The sequence below is a fragment of the Mustela nigripes genome, chromosome 5, assembly GCF_022355385.1.
Source record: "Mustela nigripes isolate SB6536 chromosome 5, MUSNIG.SB6536, whole genome shotgun sequence".
Taxonomy (NCBI): Eukaryota; Metazoa; Chordata; class Mammalia; order Carnivora; family Mustelidae; genus Mustela; species Mustela nigripes.
In genome coordinates, this window is record NC_081561.1 from 91,758,262 (window position 1) to 91,775,493 (window position 17,232).

At 36.8% G+C, this 17,232-nt stretch overlaps 1 protein-coding gene across 5 annotated transcripts in view; it reads right to left on the reverse strand.

The window, feature by feature from the left end:
- PLAGL1 (PLAG1 like zinc finger 1) overlaps positions 1–17,232 on the reverse strand; it is a 109,416-nt gene that overhangs the window by 39,845 nt on the left and 52,339 nt on the right. For 4 of the 5 annotated variants that reach the window (XM_059400872.1, XM_059400873.1, XM_059400875.1 and 1 more), the window contains exon 2: positions 8,910–8,946. The exons of the other annotated variant lie outside the window; for it this stretch is intronic. The gene's annotated coding sequence lies outside the window, so the exon portion shown is untranslated. The remainder of the gene's footprint in view (positions 1–8,909; positions 8,947–17,232) is intronic. 5 annotated transcript variants of the gene reach the window in all.

A 17,232-nucleotide genomic window follows, 5' to 3' on the forward strand; every position in this document is an offset into this window, starting at 1 on the left:
CTTCTCCTACCCACTTAAGCCCCCCATGTTGCATCACCACTTCCTCATATCAGGGAGATCATATGATAGTTGTCTTTCTCTGCTTGACTTATTTCGCTAAGCATGATACGCTCTAGTTCCATCCATGTTGTCGCAAATGGCAAGATTTCCTTTCTTTGGATGGCTGCATAGTATTCCATTGTGTATATATACCACATCTTCTTGATCCATTCATCTGTTGATGGACATTCTTATTATATTATTAACACAAGGTAACTTCAAGGGATATTACACCTTTCACATATAGTATAAAAACTTTAGGGGTTGGGGCGCCTGGGTGGCTCAGTGGGTTAAAGCTTCTGCCTTCATCTCAGGTCATGATCCCAGGGTCCTGGGATTGAGCCTCACATCTGGCTCTCTGCTCTGTGGGGAGCCTGCTTCCTCCTCTCTCTCTCTGCCTGCCTCTCTGCCTACCTGTGATGTCTGTCTGTCCAATAAATAAATAAGATCTTAAAAAAAAACAACAAAAAACAACTTTAGGGGCACCTGGGTGGCTCAGTCAGTTAAGTATCTGTCTTCGGCTCAGGTCATAATCCCAGAGTCCTGGGATTGAGCCCTGCATCAGGTTTCTTGCTCAGAGCGGAGTTTGTTTCTCCCTCTCCCTCTGCACCCTTCACCACTGTTTGTGCGTTCTCTCATGCTCTAAATAATAAAATCTTAAAAAAAAAAAAAAACCTAATTACATTTCAATTTTTCCCATCTTGAACTTCAACTATTGTCATACATTTTATATGTTATAAACCCCAACTACATTGTTACTATTTTTGGTTAAAACAATCACCTTTTTAAAAAAAGATTTAAATAAATTAAAAAAAACTTATACATTTACTCAGAACTTTACTATCTCTGGTGTTCTTTTACTTTGATCTAATATTATTATCCTTCTTCCTAATGGCTTCCTTTAACATTTCTTATAGCGTGGGTTTAATGGTGAATTCTTTCATCTTTTGTATGCCTAAAGAAGCATTTTATTACCTTTTTTGAAAGACATTTTTATTAGCTATAATTTCTAGGTTGACAGTTTTTTCTTTCACTATATTGAAGAAGTTGCTACACTGTCTTCTCGATAGCATTTCTTTTGGTGAAAAGTCTCCAGTTACTCTTTGTTCTTCTAAATTTATAGTGCCCTTGTTCTCTGCTTTAGAATCTTTATTATTGGTTTTAAACTATTTGATTGTAATGTATGTTCGTATAATTTTCTTCATTTTTTGGTACTTGCTGGTATTTATTAAGCCTCTAAGATACGTGAACTTGTTGTTTCCATCAAATTTAGCAAACTTTCAGTCATTATTTCTTTAAATATTTATTCTGTTACCTTCCTCCTTTGGAGACTCCAATTATACATATATTTGGCTGACTGAAGTCCCACAGCCCATAGTGTTTTATTCTGTATAATTTCTACTGCTATATTGTCACGTTCACAAAGTCTTTCTGCAGTGTCTGGTCTGCTGCTAATCCTATCCAATTTATATTCCATTTCAGATGTTTATGTTGCCTCTAAACATTTAATTTGGACTTTTTTTTATATGCCTTTCATTATCTTTGTTTAGTAAAAATGTTTACTAAATATTAAAAAATCTGTTCACTAAACTATCTTTATTAAATATATCATCTCTGAGTCTATTTGTGTTGATTAATTTTTCTCTTCCCCATTGAATTTTCCTGTTTCTTGGGAGATTTGGTAATTTTGATTGAATCCTAGATATTGCATACTTTACCTTGTTAGGTGCTGGATATCTTGTAGTTTTCTAAATATCCTTGAGCTTTGTTCTGGGATGAAGTTAAACTACTAGAAACAATTTGACCTTTAAACGGAGAGTCTGCAAACTGTGGTCCACAAGTCAAATCTGGTCCACAGCCTATTTCAGTAAATGACGTTTTATTAGAATTTGGACATCCTCATTCATTTACATATTGTCTATGGCTGCTTTATCACTACAGTGGCAAAGCTTAGTAGGTGCAACAGAGATCATATGACCTACAAAGTCTAAAATATTTTCTATCTTACCCTTTACAAGAAAAGTTTATGATCACTCTAATGGCTTTTTTAGGATTTTTGGGGGGTGGGTGGGAAGAATCAGAGCTTTAGTCTAGGGGAAATTTTCCTTCCCTACTGAGGCAATACTCTTCTAACTATTCCATTTTATGCCATTTATATTAAAAAGTTTTTCTATTCTTATGGGACACATTCTTCCCTGACCTGTGATCTACATTTTCCTTTCCAGTGGTTCTTTTCTCAACCTTTGGTAGTTCTTTTATACGTGTGCACTAATCAGCACTCAGCTGAACACTCCAGGGGAATGCTCTGATGACCTCCAAAGTGTTCTTTTTGTGTAACTCTCTCTTCTCTAGTATACTGTCCTACATATTTTAGCTGAAACTGCCTCCTTGAATTCCCAACTCTATTACCACTGAGCTGTGTTTGGGTTCCCCTTCTTACACTGTGGTCTTGGGCACATCACTTTTTTCCCTTCTCTCAGGGTTCAATCTTATGTTATTCATTGCCCAATGTCTGAAACCTGTTTTAAATATTTTATGGCCTTTTTTTTGTTTCATTTTGGTTTTTGGTTATTTAAGACAGGAGAATGAACCCAGTTCCTGTTACTACACCATGGGTAGAAGTCACAGAAGTCCTCTCAGTATGAATTCCTTACAATTGCATTAGTGTTTTATACCTATAAGTAAGTGCTGAAAAGTCTGCATTATTTCATTTCATCCTCTCTACATCAAAATGTAGAGATTACTTGAAAGCTCAAAAAATGCCAAAAGTTACTTGTTTGGGGTCACACTACAGGGCAGCCCATGTCTTAGTCATTTTCTCTTCCATAAAAGTATATAATTTTTCAGAATTTGGGATATATAACTAAATAATATGAGATGGTCTTCTCTAAAAAGTACACTGTAAAATAACTTATTAGTAGTACCTCAATTATAATATTGAGCAATATAGAATTAGATTGTTACTGAATATTGTCAATGACCAGGTCTATCATCTCAGTTAATCCTTATAATCCTCATAGCTATTATTATTTCAGTCTTATAAAAGACAACCTGAGGCTAAGAAAGGCTCATTAATTTGCTCATAGTCATGTACTTATTGGCATCACAGTTGGAATTCAAGCCAGGCTACACTCATTCTAAAACTTGTGCTCTTCACCATGCTGTCTGCTCAATTTATAGCTCTTGAAAAGAGAGCTTTTGGAACTAAATTATGATAGAACACTCCAAATCTTCAGTAGCAAAATGACATTAGGAGCCATTTACTAAAAGTACCAAGATCTATTCACTTCTTCCTGAAGCTAATCAAACAAGCACTTAAAAAGAAAATGAGTATTCTTCAAAGAAATTTCAAACCTAGTTTTTTGCCCAGCAATACTTAGAAATATATAGGTGATTGAGATTTTAGCTGCCTTTTAATCATGTCTAATCTAACTAGAGTTCTAAAATCAAGCATTCAAACCTCCTTATTGAATTATTTGGGAAAGCCTACAACTGATAAAACTCAGCTGGGCTTGAGCTCTAGCACCAGAATTTTCTTACCTCTAAGTATTGAAAACATATTCTTAAGATCTTATATTCTCTCATAACAAAGCTATACATACTTACTGTAGGAAATTCTGAAAATACACATTTCTTAATTGAATTATTCTTAGCATGTTAGATTCTCTAACATAGCCATAAGAAATGGACCCATTATCTTAAGCTTCCAATTATTTCCACTAAACACTTAATTATCATTTCTCTAACTACTTATGGAATTACATTAATTCTAAGAGTTTTATAATTGATTTTCAGAACTGTATAGGTCTATCCATCACCTTGCCTATAAGATTTTAGTGTGCGGTACCTGGATGGCTCAGTCAATTAAGTGACTGCCTAGGGACCAGGTCCTGATCTCAGGGTCCTGGGATCAAGCCTCCCCCGCTCAGCAGAGGGTCTGCTCCTCCCTTTCTTTCTCCCTGTTTTTCTCCCACTGCTCATGTTTGCACTCTCTCTCTCTCCCTCTCATAAATAAATAAAATCCTTAAAAAAAAATTCAGTGTTATTTCATCCTCTAATAACTATACTTGTTACTTTTCTGTCTCACTGCCTGGCTAGATCTTATACTACCATGTTAGCAGACATCATGTTATGACTCTTGATTTTGATGGAAATGTTTGTGAGCTTTACTATTAATAAATGTACAGATGGTTCAAAATGAATGTTTTGTATCCATAATAAGTACTAGTCCTAAAAGATGACCAGGAGTGGGTGTTAAATGTTACTAAATGTCCTGTAGGACTAAAAAAAATTGTTGTACAGTGCATTTATGCATAAGATCTCCAAATACTGGATCATTTTTGTACTCTTAGGGTAAGTCCTATTTGGTCAGAGTAGATGTTTTTAAAATCTTATTTGCAGATTTTACATTTATTCTCATAACTGACAATATTTAAAAATTTTTGCATTGGCCATTACATTTTAATGAGGGTTATATAAGCCTCTTGAATATATCTATTTGATCTTTCTGAGCTGTGGAAGTCATGTAGCATGTAAGTAACTATTACATGAACATTAGGAAGAATTTATCAACCTGACAGGCAAACTAGGTCAAAATAACCTTTAGTGTTTTACACACTGAAGGTTTCAAAGTTTATTTATATAGAACTTTATATAGTATTCACTTAAAATGTTCTTATTCTCCCCCGTATCTGCTCTAATATATATATATTTTAACTTTTCTGGTCACCTAGTATATGGGCAATTTTCTAAGTGTTCCAAAGGCATTATAGTATACAGCTATACCTACCTTTTGTCTAATGGTCTGTTAACAGTTAAAAGGACCCATGACAAGATAGGACGTATTTCTTTATTGCCACCACCAGTCAGAAAAATTGAAATCCAGTTGGCCTGGCTTGGACCCCATGCCCACCCCAGGACTAGAATAACAGAAGGAAAAGATACAAAGACAGCCCCAATTTGGGTCACTTAACCATCTTTGTGGTCAGGAGGTAACAAGAGAAATGCATGTTAGGCAAAGTCAGTAACTACTACACAATCCCTTTCCCCTAATCCACATCTGTCTTTCTGAATAAAACACACAAAGTTCCCTTCCTTGTGGAGTTCATCTTCAAAGGAAGGTCAGACAGACAAAATATAAATCAGACAGTGATTTAAAACTAAAGTACTGAAGAAATAAGGAGCACTAAGAAGGTAAGACAAGGAGAAATAGTGGCAATTCAAAACAGGCTGGTCAGGAAAAGCCTAAGTGTGACGACAATTTAGTAAAGATCTGAAGGAAGTAAGAAGCAAGCCTTAGGGCTTTTTGTAGCAACACTAGCTGCAAAACCCTGACTTGGAACAAGGATATTGGTATGGCTAAAGCAGTGAGTGAGGGGGAGCAGTAAAAGGTTAGGTCAGAAGTAATGGGGACCCATATTAAGATGATAAACCCCTAGAAAGAGAAGCACTGGCTAGAGTCATTAGAGCAGAATAGTAACATGATCAGAGTTAAGAGTTAAATAATTTATCTGGCTGCTGTTTGGAGAATAGATTATAGGGGAGAACGTATAAAAGCAGGGAGACCAGTAAGAAGGCTACTTTAATAAAAAAACTGATGAAGGTTTGCCCCAGTATGAGAGTAGAAGAGGTAGTGAGAAGCAGTCCTCTTCTGGATACATTTAAGGTAGAGCTGATAGTATTTTCTGATAGCTAGATATGTAAAAGGTGAGAAAAAGAAGAAATGATAGTGGTGCCAAAGAGTCTGGCCTGAGAAAATGAAGGAATAGAATTACCATTTAGAGATTAGGAAGACTAAGGAAGAAGAAAGTCTGGCTGTTAGTGGAGAGGAACCTCATTGTGGACATGTTAGGTTTGATATGCCTATCAGACATTCAGCATCTGGATATTTAAATCTGGAGTTCTGGAGGGAGGTTCATACTGGAGATATAAATTTGGTAGTTACAAGCATATATGTGAATTAAAGTCATGAAACTGAATCAGCTTGGTTAGGGAGTGAATGTAGGCAGAGAAACAGTGCAGGAACTGCCCTGGGTCACCCAGTGTTTGGAAGTCAGGTCAATGAAGAGGTATTTGCATGGAAACTGATTTAAGTGGTCATAGTAACTGGTAGGCAGCTGGGAAAGTGTGAAGACTCAGAGCACTAGGGAGGAGTGTAATTGATGGGGTCAATTCTACTGATAGGTCCAGTAAGATGAAGACTGAGAACTGTCAGACTTGCAAGATGGAGGTCCTTGGTGACACTCGACACAGTGTTGGTAGAATGGTGAGATCAAGCCTGACTGAAATGGGATCAAGATAAATTGGACAGAAAGACAGAAAAATTGTGTAAAAGGAAATGGAAATGAGATGGATTGGTAACTAGGTGGGATGGGAGTTAAATAATTATGTAAAGGAAGGGGGACATCCACAAAAGCTATACCAATACCCTTGAATAGGGGAAAGGAAAGAATCTAAGAACATAAGTACAAGAATAAGCCTTAGATGAGATTCGAGTTCACCCAGGGAGGAAAGAAGAGAAGGTAGAATGTAAGTTACAGGTCCATGTAGTTAGGTAGATATGATGATGGGTGCTTGTGGAAGTTCTCTTTTGGGCATTTCTATTTTATCAGTGAAAAAGAAAATAGGGTCATCAGGTGAAAGGGAGAATAGGAGAAGAGGAACTGGAAGTTTTTAGAGAAATAGGTTTTAAACATTTTCCTAGGAATTGTCCAAGCTGTAAGAACACATTAAGGGCCCCCTGAGATTAGTAATCAAAATAGTTAAAGTAAGACTAGTGAGAATGGCTAGATACTTTTCTCCAGCTGTGTTCGGCTGGGCAGCTACAAGGCATAAAAGAGATTATGTCTTTGGGATTTAGACAGCTAAGGACAACAAAGCAAGAAGAGGGATAAGAGAGGGGATAAATGGGTTATTTTAACAATAGGGTAGAGGCTATTTACATTGAGTAAGGAAATGTCCAGGTGGAATTAAAAATTTGTTGGTGGGATTGGAGGCTGGTGGAAAATGGGATGCCTAAAGTCAAGATCATGGAGGGGAAACAGTTATTGCTAATGACTAAGTCCACAATATGACTATGAGAAGACTTGGCTGAAGTAGTCTGGGAAACAAAATCATTGAAAGAGAAGAAGTTAAGGCAGTGAGGAAGCAGGGTGTTGGAAGGACCTCAAGATGGCCATAAAACCACCAAAAATTAAGACACATTAGTCTTGGAGAGGAGGACAGTGAGCCAGGAGCTAAATCTTCAAGAAATGAGAGTGAAGTAGGAATTGGTAGGTGACTACAACAAGGAAGAATATGTATTTTTATCTTCAAGATTAAAAAATTGTTTTATAACTATAATAATTATTAATGCTTAATTGCATGTCAACTCTTTTAAGATACTTCAAAGTCTTTGTTATACTTCTTCTATTCTAACTCAAATGTCCTTATTTCTTTTGCCATCATTGTGAAAAATGTACAAGGGATCCTGTCATTTTTACCAATTTCCTAAATTTTAAAGCTATTTCCCAAAAATACTTCAGGGAGCACCAGTCTTATGGCATATTTGATAACACTGAGGTTATGTTGGAAAATACATTTGAGAAACACCATACACCACTGGCCATGTTAGATAATCAGTTGTTGGAAATAAATATAATTTCAACTCAGTTTTTTCCCCAAATTTACATGACCACAGGTCCCTTTCCCATGTAACATCAGTTAACATCCAAAGGAATGAGTATTCCAAGGCATATACTTTGGAGAAGACTGTACTGGAGTTGTCTTCCTAGTGGCCTCAAAACAGGTGAAACTATACCCGATTTGATTCAAACTGATTATGATACTGTCAGAGAATACAAATCCCCCAAATGTTACTTTGTAACAATATTATCCTCCACTGCTAACATGATGAAAAACAAAGCCATCTTCAGACAGTATTTCTCAGAGATGTCCTTGAAATTAGCTTAGCATATTTTAATCCCTCATCAAAATGACAACATATAGAAATCAAAACTAATGACTGCATATTATGGTTCATAACCATACTAGGAACACAGTTTCTTTTCTAAGAAACTGGCCAAGTAAACACACTTAAAAATGTAACATGTTTTCAGTTATATAGAGAAAAATTTATTTTCTCAGGTTAAAAATGTTGGTCCAAATTTTCCTATTTCAAATGTTTCCATTTCATGGAATTAAAAAAAAAACCTACCCATTATTAAAACAGGAATTCTATTTTTTTCCCCACTATACAATAAAGAAAAAGTTACAAAAGAGTAAGAGAGTTACTTCAAATGATAAAATGAGAACAAAGTTAAATTCTCCCAGTCTGGAATACTGACTACCCTCATTTCATCTAATTGTCGGATTCTCACAGGTCAATGAAGCAGAATTCATTTTATCCCACTAGTCAAACCACTTATACGAGTAGTTTTCTCCCAGGGTGTTGTGTCCTTCTTAACAGCCACAAAGATGTTCTGTGTGAAGAGCATGATATTCAACAGGATGGATGTATATACCCCAGCTCCACAGATGGCACTTTACTGCCACTAATCATAACCCTGATAGGAAGTCACTCCAAGAAAACAGATGGCACTAGCCTAAGATATGTACTCAAACTTTCTCAAAGTAACTACCACCTAATGATATCAGAAAAAGTGAAACAGACCTTAAAATAATGTAGGAATGAATCTTGGAACACCACACCAAAAACTAATGATATATTGTATGGTGACTAACATAACACAATAAAAAAAATAATGTAGGAACCAAATAATAGAGTTTTGTTCCAATTTTTGCTCCAAGTTCTCTAGAAAATTATGCTTATGTAATTAGAAAATATAAAACGTTTGGGGTGGGGAATAAAAAAAATTAAAATATCAACTTACAAATCCAATGAGAACTTATCAAGGAGTCAGAAACAACCTAAAAACAAAAACAAAAAATAAAAATCTTTAATAGTTTTATATAACAGTTGCACATGCATTTTTAAATTTTACTGCAATAACTGTAGACTTGTACAAGATTTCGAGAGAAATCTTGAGTATACTTTACTCAGTTTCCCCAATGATAACTTTTCACAAACTAAAGTAGAATGTCACAATAAGTATATTTATATTACTACAATCCACTGGTCTTTTGAAATTCCCCAATTTCTTTATGCTTGTTTGTACATGTATTTAGTCCTACAGAACTTTATACCTCATAGGCTCACATATCTATCACCATAGTCAAGATACCAAACAGTTCCATCACCACAAGGATCCCTCAATGTTGCCTTTTTAGAAGGATACCCACCCCCTCCCCACTACCCCTTTTTGTCCCTAACCTCTTATACATCTATTTTAACATTAAAACAGCAAAATCCATTTGTGAGCAATATTTTTATTGCTCATTTATTTTACTCATTGGGCATAAAAGACCACTATCTAGTATATGTCAAATTATGAATAAAGAATTCCATTTTTTATCCATTAAAGAATATATTTTAAAGGAAAAAAGTCTGAAGAGAATTCTTTTTTACTCATTGTTATCACAACAAACTATTCACTTCAAAAGTCAAAAGGTGAAAGGTAAGCTAAGCATATTGTCTGAATTCAGATTCCGTATTTTCAACATACATTTTAAAAGATTTCATTCTTTTAGAGCAGTTTTAGGTTTCCAGCAAAATTGAGGGGAAGATTTTTTTTAGTTTCAAGTTCCTTTTGCTCAACAACTGGTATACAGGGAAGCAACTGATTGCCATATATTAGTCTTATATCCTATAAACTTGCTTTAATTACTTATTAGTTCCAGGTTTTTTGTCTGTCAATTCTTTTGGATTTTCTACACAGATGATCAGGTGATGTGAACAAAGATAGTTTTATTTCTTCGTTCCCAATCTGTATACTTTTTATTTTCTTATCTCATTGCATTAGCTAGAATCCCAGTACATTGTTGAAAAGGATCAATGAGAGATCATCTTGCCTTGTTTCTGAGCTTGATGAAAAAGCTTTTACTTTCTCATCATAAAGTATGATGCTAACTGTAAGTTTTTGTAGATATTCTTTATCAAGTTGAGGAAGTTTCCCTCTATATCTAGTTTACTGAGAGGTTTTTTTTTTTTTTAAAGATTTTATTTATATATTTGACAGAGAGAGATCACAAGTAGGCAGAGAGAGAGAGAGGAGGAAGCAGGCTCCCCGCTGAGCAGAAAGCCCTATGCGGGACTTGATCCCAGGACCCTGAGATGATGACCTGAGCAGAAGGCAGCGGCTTAACCCACTGAGCCACCCAGGTGCCCCTTTTGTTTTGTTTTTTATTGTGAATGGGTGCTGGGTCATAGCAAATGCAAATGTAACATGTTTTCAGTTATATAGAGATTTTTCTGCATCTATTGACACAATCAGCTGATTTTTCTTCTTTAGTCTGTTGATGTGATAGATTACACTGAATTTTTTGAATGTTGAACCTACTTCATATACTTGTGATAATCCCTTTTTGGTCATGGTGTAGATTTCTTCCTATAGATTGCTGGATTTGATTTGCTAATATTCTGTGAGGATTTTTGAATCTAAGCTCCTGAGAGATACTGATTTGTAGTAGGTTTTTTTTCATGCCTTTGCTTGGTTTTCATATTAAGGTAATGCTGGCCTTACTGAATAAGGTAGGAAGTACTCCCTCTGCTTCTATCCTCTGAAAGTGATTATAAAGAACTGCAAAATTTCTTCCATAAATGTTTGGCAGAATTCATCAGTAAACCACCTGGGCATGGTGCTTTCTGTTTTGAAAGGAAATTAACTGATATCTTTAATAGATATAGCCATAGGCATTAAGTTATTCATAGTATTTTGTTATTATTTAAATGTGCAAGGGATGTGAAATGGTATCTCTTTTGTGATGTTAATAATTTGTAACCTCCACCTTTTCTCTGCCTCACTAGAGGTTTATCAATTTTATTGATCTTTCCAAAGAACCAGATTTTGGTTTCAATGCTTTTCTCTGATATCTGATTTTCAATTTCATTGATTTCTGTGGTTTTTGTTTTAGTTTTGTTCTTTTTAAGATTTTATTTTTAAGTAATCTCTATACCCAACATGGGGCTGGAATCCACAATCCTGAGATCAAGAGTTGCACACTCTGCCAAAAGCCAGCTAGGCACCCCTATTTCTGCTCTAATTCTTATTACATCTTTTCTTCTGCTTACTTTCAGATTTTTTTTCTCCTAGTTTCCTAAGGTAGAAATTTAGATTACTGATTTCAGGGCTTTTTTTTTTTTTTTTTTTTTTTTTTTTTTAATGCTCTATATTTTCTTCTAAGCATCACTTTCTCTGCATCTGACATTTTGATGTCATGTTTCCATTTAGTTCAAAATAGCTCAAAATTTCTCGATATACTTTTCTGACCTTTTATAAAGTATGTTATTCAACCTCCGCATTTTGAAATTTTTTTTTAAGATTGTATTTATTTATTTGACAGAAATCATAAACAGGCAGAAAGGCAGTCAGAGAGAGAGAGAAGCAAGCTCCCTGCTGAGCAGGGAGCCCGATGCGGGGCTCGATCTCAGAACCCTGAGATCCTGACCTGAGCTGAAGGCAGAGGCTTAACCTACTGAGCCACCCAGGCACCCTGAAATTTCTTACTTATCTTTATATTTTATTGATCTCCAAGTTAAATTCTACAGTGGTCTGACAGCAAACAATATAGGATCTTTATTCACTTAAATCTGTTATATTTTAAGGCCCAGAATGTGGTCTATCTTGGTGAACGTTCCATGTGAGCTTGAGAAGAATATATATTCTATTGTTGTTGGATAAAGTAATCTGAACATGTCGATTACATCTAGTTGACTGATGGGATATTATGTTCAACTATGTCTTTATTGATTTTCTACCTCTGAGGTCTGTGGAATGTATAGCATCTTTCTAACCAGAAACCTCTAAGCTCTATAAGCTTACCATGGCATAATCTAGGTATTTTATATATATTATCTCATTTAATATTCATAACAATTCTACAAGGGATGTGCCATATTATCCCTTTTTGGTTCATCAGGAAATTCAGGCACAGAACATTTCCGTAAGTTGCCCAAGGTCACACAATTAACAAATGATTGATCCTGACACCGGAGTCCAGGATTTTAGCCATCTAGGCTATATGATCCCTCAAAGAAACCTAGGATGATGAAATCAAGTTATTTTGTGTTATCATTAATTTCTATGACAGTAAAAATTTTCCCAGTAAGTCTTGGTACACAATAGTAATTACTCCGAAGTGTTAATGTCCCTTTTCCTTGGGGTTGCTAAACACAGTTACCTTGGCAGATACAATTTAAGCACAACACTTGTATGGTTATTCTGTGGTTCTTCATTCTAAAACATTCCATAAGACTGAATTTTTTTCATGTTTGTTTGCATGTTACCACAGATACAATATTTATGTTCACATTCACTGTTTTCTTAAATTGTTAAATTCTTAATAGACTATCTGTACAAATAGGTTTGTAAATAGCTACAGAGGAACATGCCGGAAAGGCCTTTAAGGAGTATGATCATGAGCACAAAGACAATGGCAGGTAGGCTCTACTTCATCAGGTTCTCATTTCCAGGAGCCTAGATTCTGACACGGGAAGGGAATGAAGACCGTCACTGGAAGGCAGGACCCAGCATCAGAGAATATTGTGAGCACTTTCCTCTAAACTTCATTTACCTGCCAGGAAGATGATATAACTTATTAACCTGCATTAAAGTTTTTAAAATTCTAGGATGTAAAAAACTAACCATGCCATTCTTAGTACATGTAACAAAGTACCATAGATTTGATGGCTTAAACATTTATTTCTCCCAGTTCTAGAAGCTAGAAGTCCAAGATCATGGTGCCAATATGGATGGGTTCTGAGGAAATCCTCCTCAGGGCTTTGGATGGCTAACTCCTCACATGGTGGAAAGAGAGCTAGCTAGTTCTTTGTTCTCTTCTTACAAAGCCACTGATTTCATTCATGAAGGCTCCACCCTTATGATCTGCTTACCTCCCAAAGGCCCTACTTCAAATATCATCACATTGGCGGTGAAGATCTCAACATACATATTTAGGGAGACATATTCAGTCAACTACAATGACCTTATATGGAGATGAAGACAAAACAGTCATCTCTGAAAAACCTCTCTACAAAATTTCACTTGTAAGAGAAAAAATATGGACAGACTACTAAAAACCTATGCAATTCTGTAATCAGAGAACTAGACAAATAATAATGGTATTTTGCAGATAATTTGGACAGCCCAGGGAAGCATCTGTGTGACTATAGAATGCCTCAGGGGGTATTAGAATGCACAAAAGCAGTAGAGTGGAAAAGTTACTGCAGTAGAAATGGAGATGGAGAGCTCAGAGATGGGAGTCTCAAAGCCAAGGAGAGTGACTTCACTGTAATTCTATCAACTCCAACTCGGCTGAATTCTAAAGCCTGCCCAGGACCCTGGAACACTTCTCCACTCCTGTTATTTCCTGTTTTCTCTCCTCTCTTCCAGTTGGTGTCCTCACTCCCAATACTTGTACATAATACCTATGTCTCTGTGAACATCCCCACATTATACTCCACAGAGGGGGGAAAAAGAAATCTATTGGATAAAACAGTTTATCTCTTCAGTGCTCACCTTACAAAATTCCTTTTCTAGCACCAATCAACTCCACCTCTTCATTTAAAGTCTCCTCTACATTATCACGTTCTCCCTTACTACTAGAGATACTTCTTCCCTACATAGTACAGTGATCTGTTATTTCCCAACCTTTAACAAACAAAACCTTCATTGACCTTGCACTGCCCTCCAGCTTCTACTGTATTCCCAGACTACATTCTCAAACTTCTGAAAAAGACTGAAAATGTAGATAATCCCCATTTCCTCACCTATTCACTTTCCAACCCATTCCCTGGCTCTTATCTCTTCCACTCTATCAAGAGATCCTTATCAAGGTCATCAAAGCAATTCTTATTATCCTCATTTTAAGAACCAGGGCACTGAAGCTCAAGAGAGATTACTAGGTTGAGATAGTAAAGACATACCTTCCCTTAGAGATAAACAAGAGCCCAGGGCTGCCCCAAAGTTCTCTTTTCAGGGTATTAGACTAAGGACTTTATCTTCCAGGGACCCCACCTCCTTCTTCCCTTAGGCCATCTTCCCTACATTAAATCTCAGACTTACTCCCCAAAATATCTCATTGTTTTTCATCATTTTTCACTAAGAAAGTATTTTGTTTGATCTATGAATATTTTCTGCAGATCACTTAGTGTACACTCTTTTAATTAACTAAAAATAGGTGGTTTTATTCCCTTTGTACAAATAAGAAAATTATGAAACAAAAAACTTTCCCAATATCAGACATTTGAGAAGTATCAGAGTCAGAATTTGACCTGATCACATGGATTCTACAACCCAGGCTGCCTGTCGTCAGGATGGTTAAATCTCACAGCTTCTCAGTTTGTCCTTTTACAAGGTAACAAGGTAAGAGCATCACTCAGAAATGTGACATAATCCCAATACTTCCATAAGATCAGAAAACATAGGGTTGATACAAATATGTTATGAGCAAACATGTAAGAAACTGATTTATAAATCATAATGGGACTTTGTAATGAGAAATACAGTTTTTAAGATCGGACACTCAACTTTGGTTACTAGAGCATTTTCGCTCTCCAGCACTATCTAGGAAGCTAAATTAGTTAAGCATGAAGGATGATGCAGATTTGTATGCTCACCCATATCCTATTCTTTTTTTAAGCACACAGGCATTACACTTGCTCAGTATTGCTCTTAAACCTGGACATGAGGGGCTCATAGCAAATCCTTCCCTCTAGAGTAAGAAGGTCAAGAGTTTAAGGGGACTACCCACCCAGGCCCAGACTCCCCTCCTAGACCATGCTGCAGGTTCCTGGAATCAAGGCGTTCCTTGTCCAAAGAACTTCAAGCCTGATAGTAGGGACTGTGGAGCTCTCTTTCCCAGACCTAGGTTTATAAAAACAGGTTGTGCTCACCAGCACAGAGAATTAAATAGAAACAAAGAGAAATTAAATCTTCTAGATTTTAGAGAGAACTGCACTTCCAAAGAGAACCAGTCCATCAGCTGAAATCTAAAAATGATCTTCGGCTTCTCCTATATGGAAGCACTGGGAAGAAAGGGCTGCTCAGTTCCAAGCACAGCAAATTCTCTACTCTCCATTTCATAAGGAGACAAGGAAGATAAAAGGAAGAATTCCCCAGAGGGAACAAGAAGGTAGAATCAGGCCCCAGGCAAAAAGCATCTTGTTCCCTCAAGGTGTCCCAATACCTGTCATGAGGGATTTCAGAACTGCTATGGACCAGTGACTCCAGTGTTTCTCTTATGTTCCCCTTTTCTGGAAGGGACAGTTTTACTACATTTAACTGCCTCATTTTACCATTATGTATTAGGTGTATATAAGGGAGATGTGTGCACATATGCACAGAGGGAAGGCCATGTGAGGACACAGCAAGAAGGCAGCCATGTACAAACCAAGAAGAGAGGCCTCCTCAGAAACTGAATTTGCTGGCACTTGCACTTCTACTTCTAGTTTCCAGAACTGTGAGAAAATAAATTTCTGTTGTTTAAGCTACCCAATCTGTGGTATTCTGTCATGGCAATCTAGACAGAATAATCCAGATTTGCACGGTGAACTAGAATGCTGCAGTAACAATGTTGAAGTGGCTTTGGAATGGAGTAGAAACTGGAAAGGGTTTTGAGGTGCATTATAGAAAAAAACCAAGACTGCCTTAAAGAAATACAAAGTTAAAGGAGATTGTGGTGAGAACTCAGATGTGAATGAAGAACATGCTCTTGGAAACAGAAGAAAGATGATCCTTCCTAGAAAGTGGAAAAGAATTTGGCTCAATTGTGTTGTGTTTAGTAGAAGAGCCTGTAAGTGATGAAATGTTAAGCTTCCAAGTGACGGATGTTTAGCTGAAGAGATTTCTAATCAAAGTGTTGTTGAGGGGATAGCCTGGTTTCTCCCTATAAGCCCTTCTTCTTCTCACTGAATAGAATGTGAGAAGAGAGATAAACTGAAAAGAATTATTAGAAAAAAACAGAGAACCTGAAGAATTGGAAAAATTCTGTCTATCCATATTGCAAAAAATGAGAGAACATGTCTTGGAGAAAAACACCAAGAGTGTGGCTGGACAATGATTCCATGAAGAGATAACCCTTAAGAGAGTTATTATTCAGCCAAATCAGCAGAAGCCAGGAACAGAGATGGGATTATACCAGCAAAGACTCTGACCGTTTGGACCAAACAGAACAGAGTCAGGATGAAATAAAGGATGGATTTTGGAATTCTGAGATTGAGCAGGTCTAGACATAGAACTATTTGGCAGCAAAGATGCTTTATTCCTCATGAAAAGAAAAGAATGACCCCAGGGCATGCCAGACATTCTCACTTCTACTCCAACTACAACCTCCCAAAGGGCACAGCTGTTCCTCCTTTGTTTAAGAGGGTGGGGCTCCATCCTTGGCTTCAGTGGGCCAGACTGCCCCCACTGAGTGCCTCAGGGGTGGGGCCACTGCCTAGTGCTATGGGACCAGAAGGCAGATTGTGAAGCCGAAGAGGATTATTCTTGGGATTTAAAATCAAATGGAGTTTGCCTCAGTAGATGCTCGCCTTGTTTGGGACCTACCAATCCCATTTGGGACCTACCAGTTCCATTCTATCCTACTCTGTCCCACCAATGTATTTTGGAACCCTAATCTGTTTGGTTTCACGGGTTCACTGTAGGAGAGGAATTTTTCTTCAAGATGAATCTTACTTTGAGTCCCATCCATACCTAATTAATAAGACATTTAATTTCTTAATTTTTAAAAAATAGGCTCCACACCCAATGTGGGGCTCAAACTCATGACCCTGAAATCATGAGACATATGCTTTACCGACTGGCCAGGCACCCCAGATGATATTTAGATAAGGCTTTGGACTGTAGACTTATGAGCTGATGCTGGAATGGGTTAAGACTCTTGGAGCTGTTGGGATGGAATGAATGCATTTTGCATGCAAGAAGGACATGAATTTAGGGGTTAGAGAACCAAATGTCATAGATCAAATGGTATCCTTCCAAAATTCTTATGTTGAAACCCTAACCTCCGACATGATTATATTTGGTGGCAGGGCCTTTAAAGAAGAGATAACTAAGACTAAATGAGAGACGGGTGGGACTTGTGTTCCTACAAGAA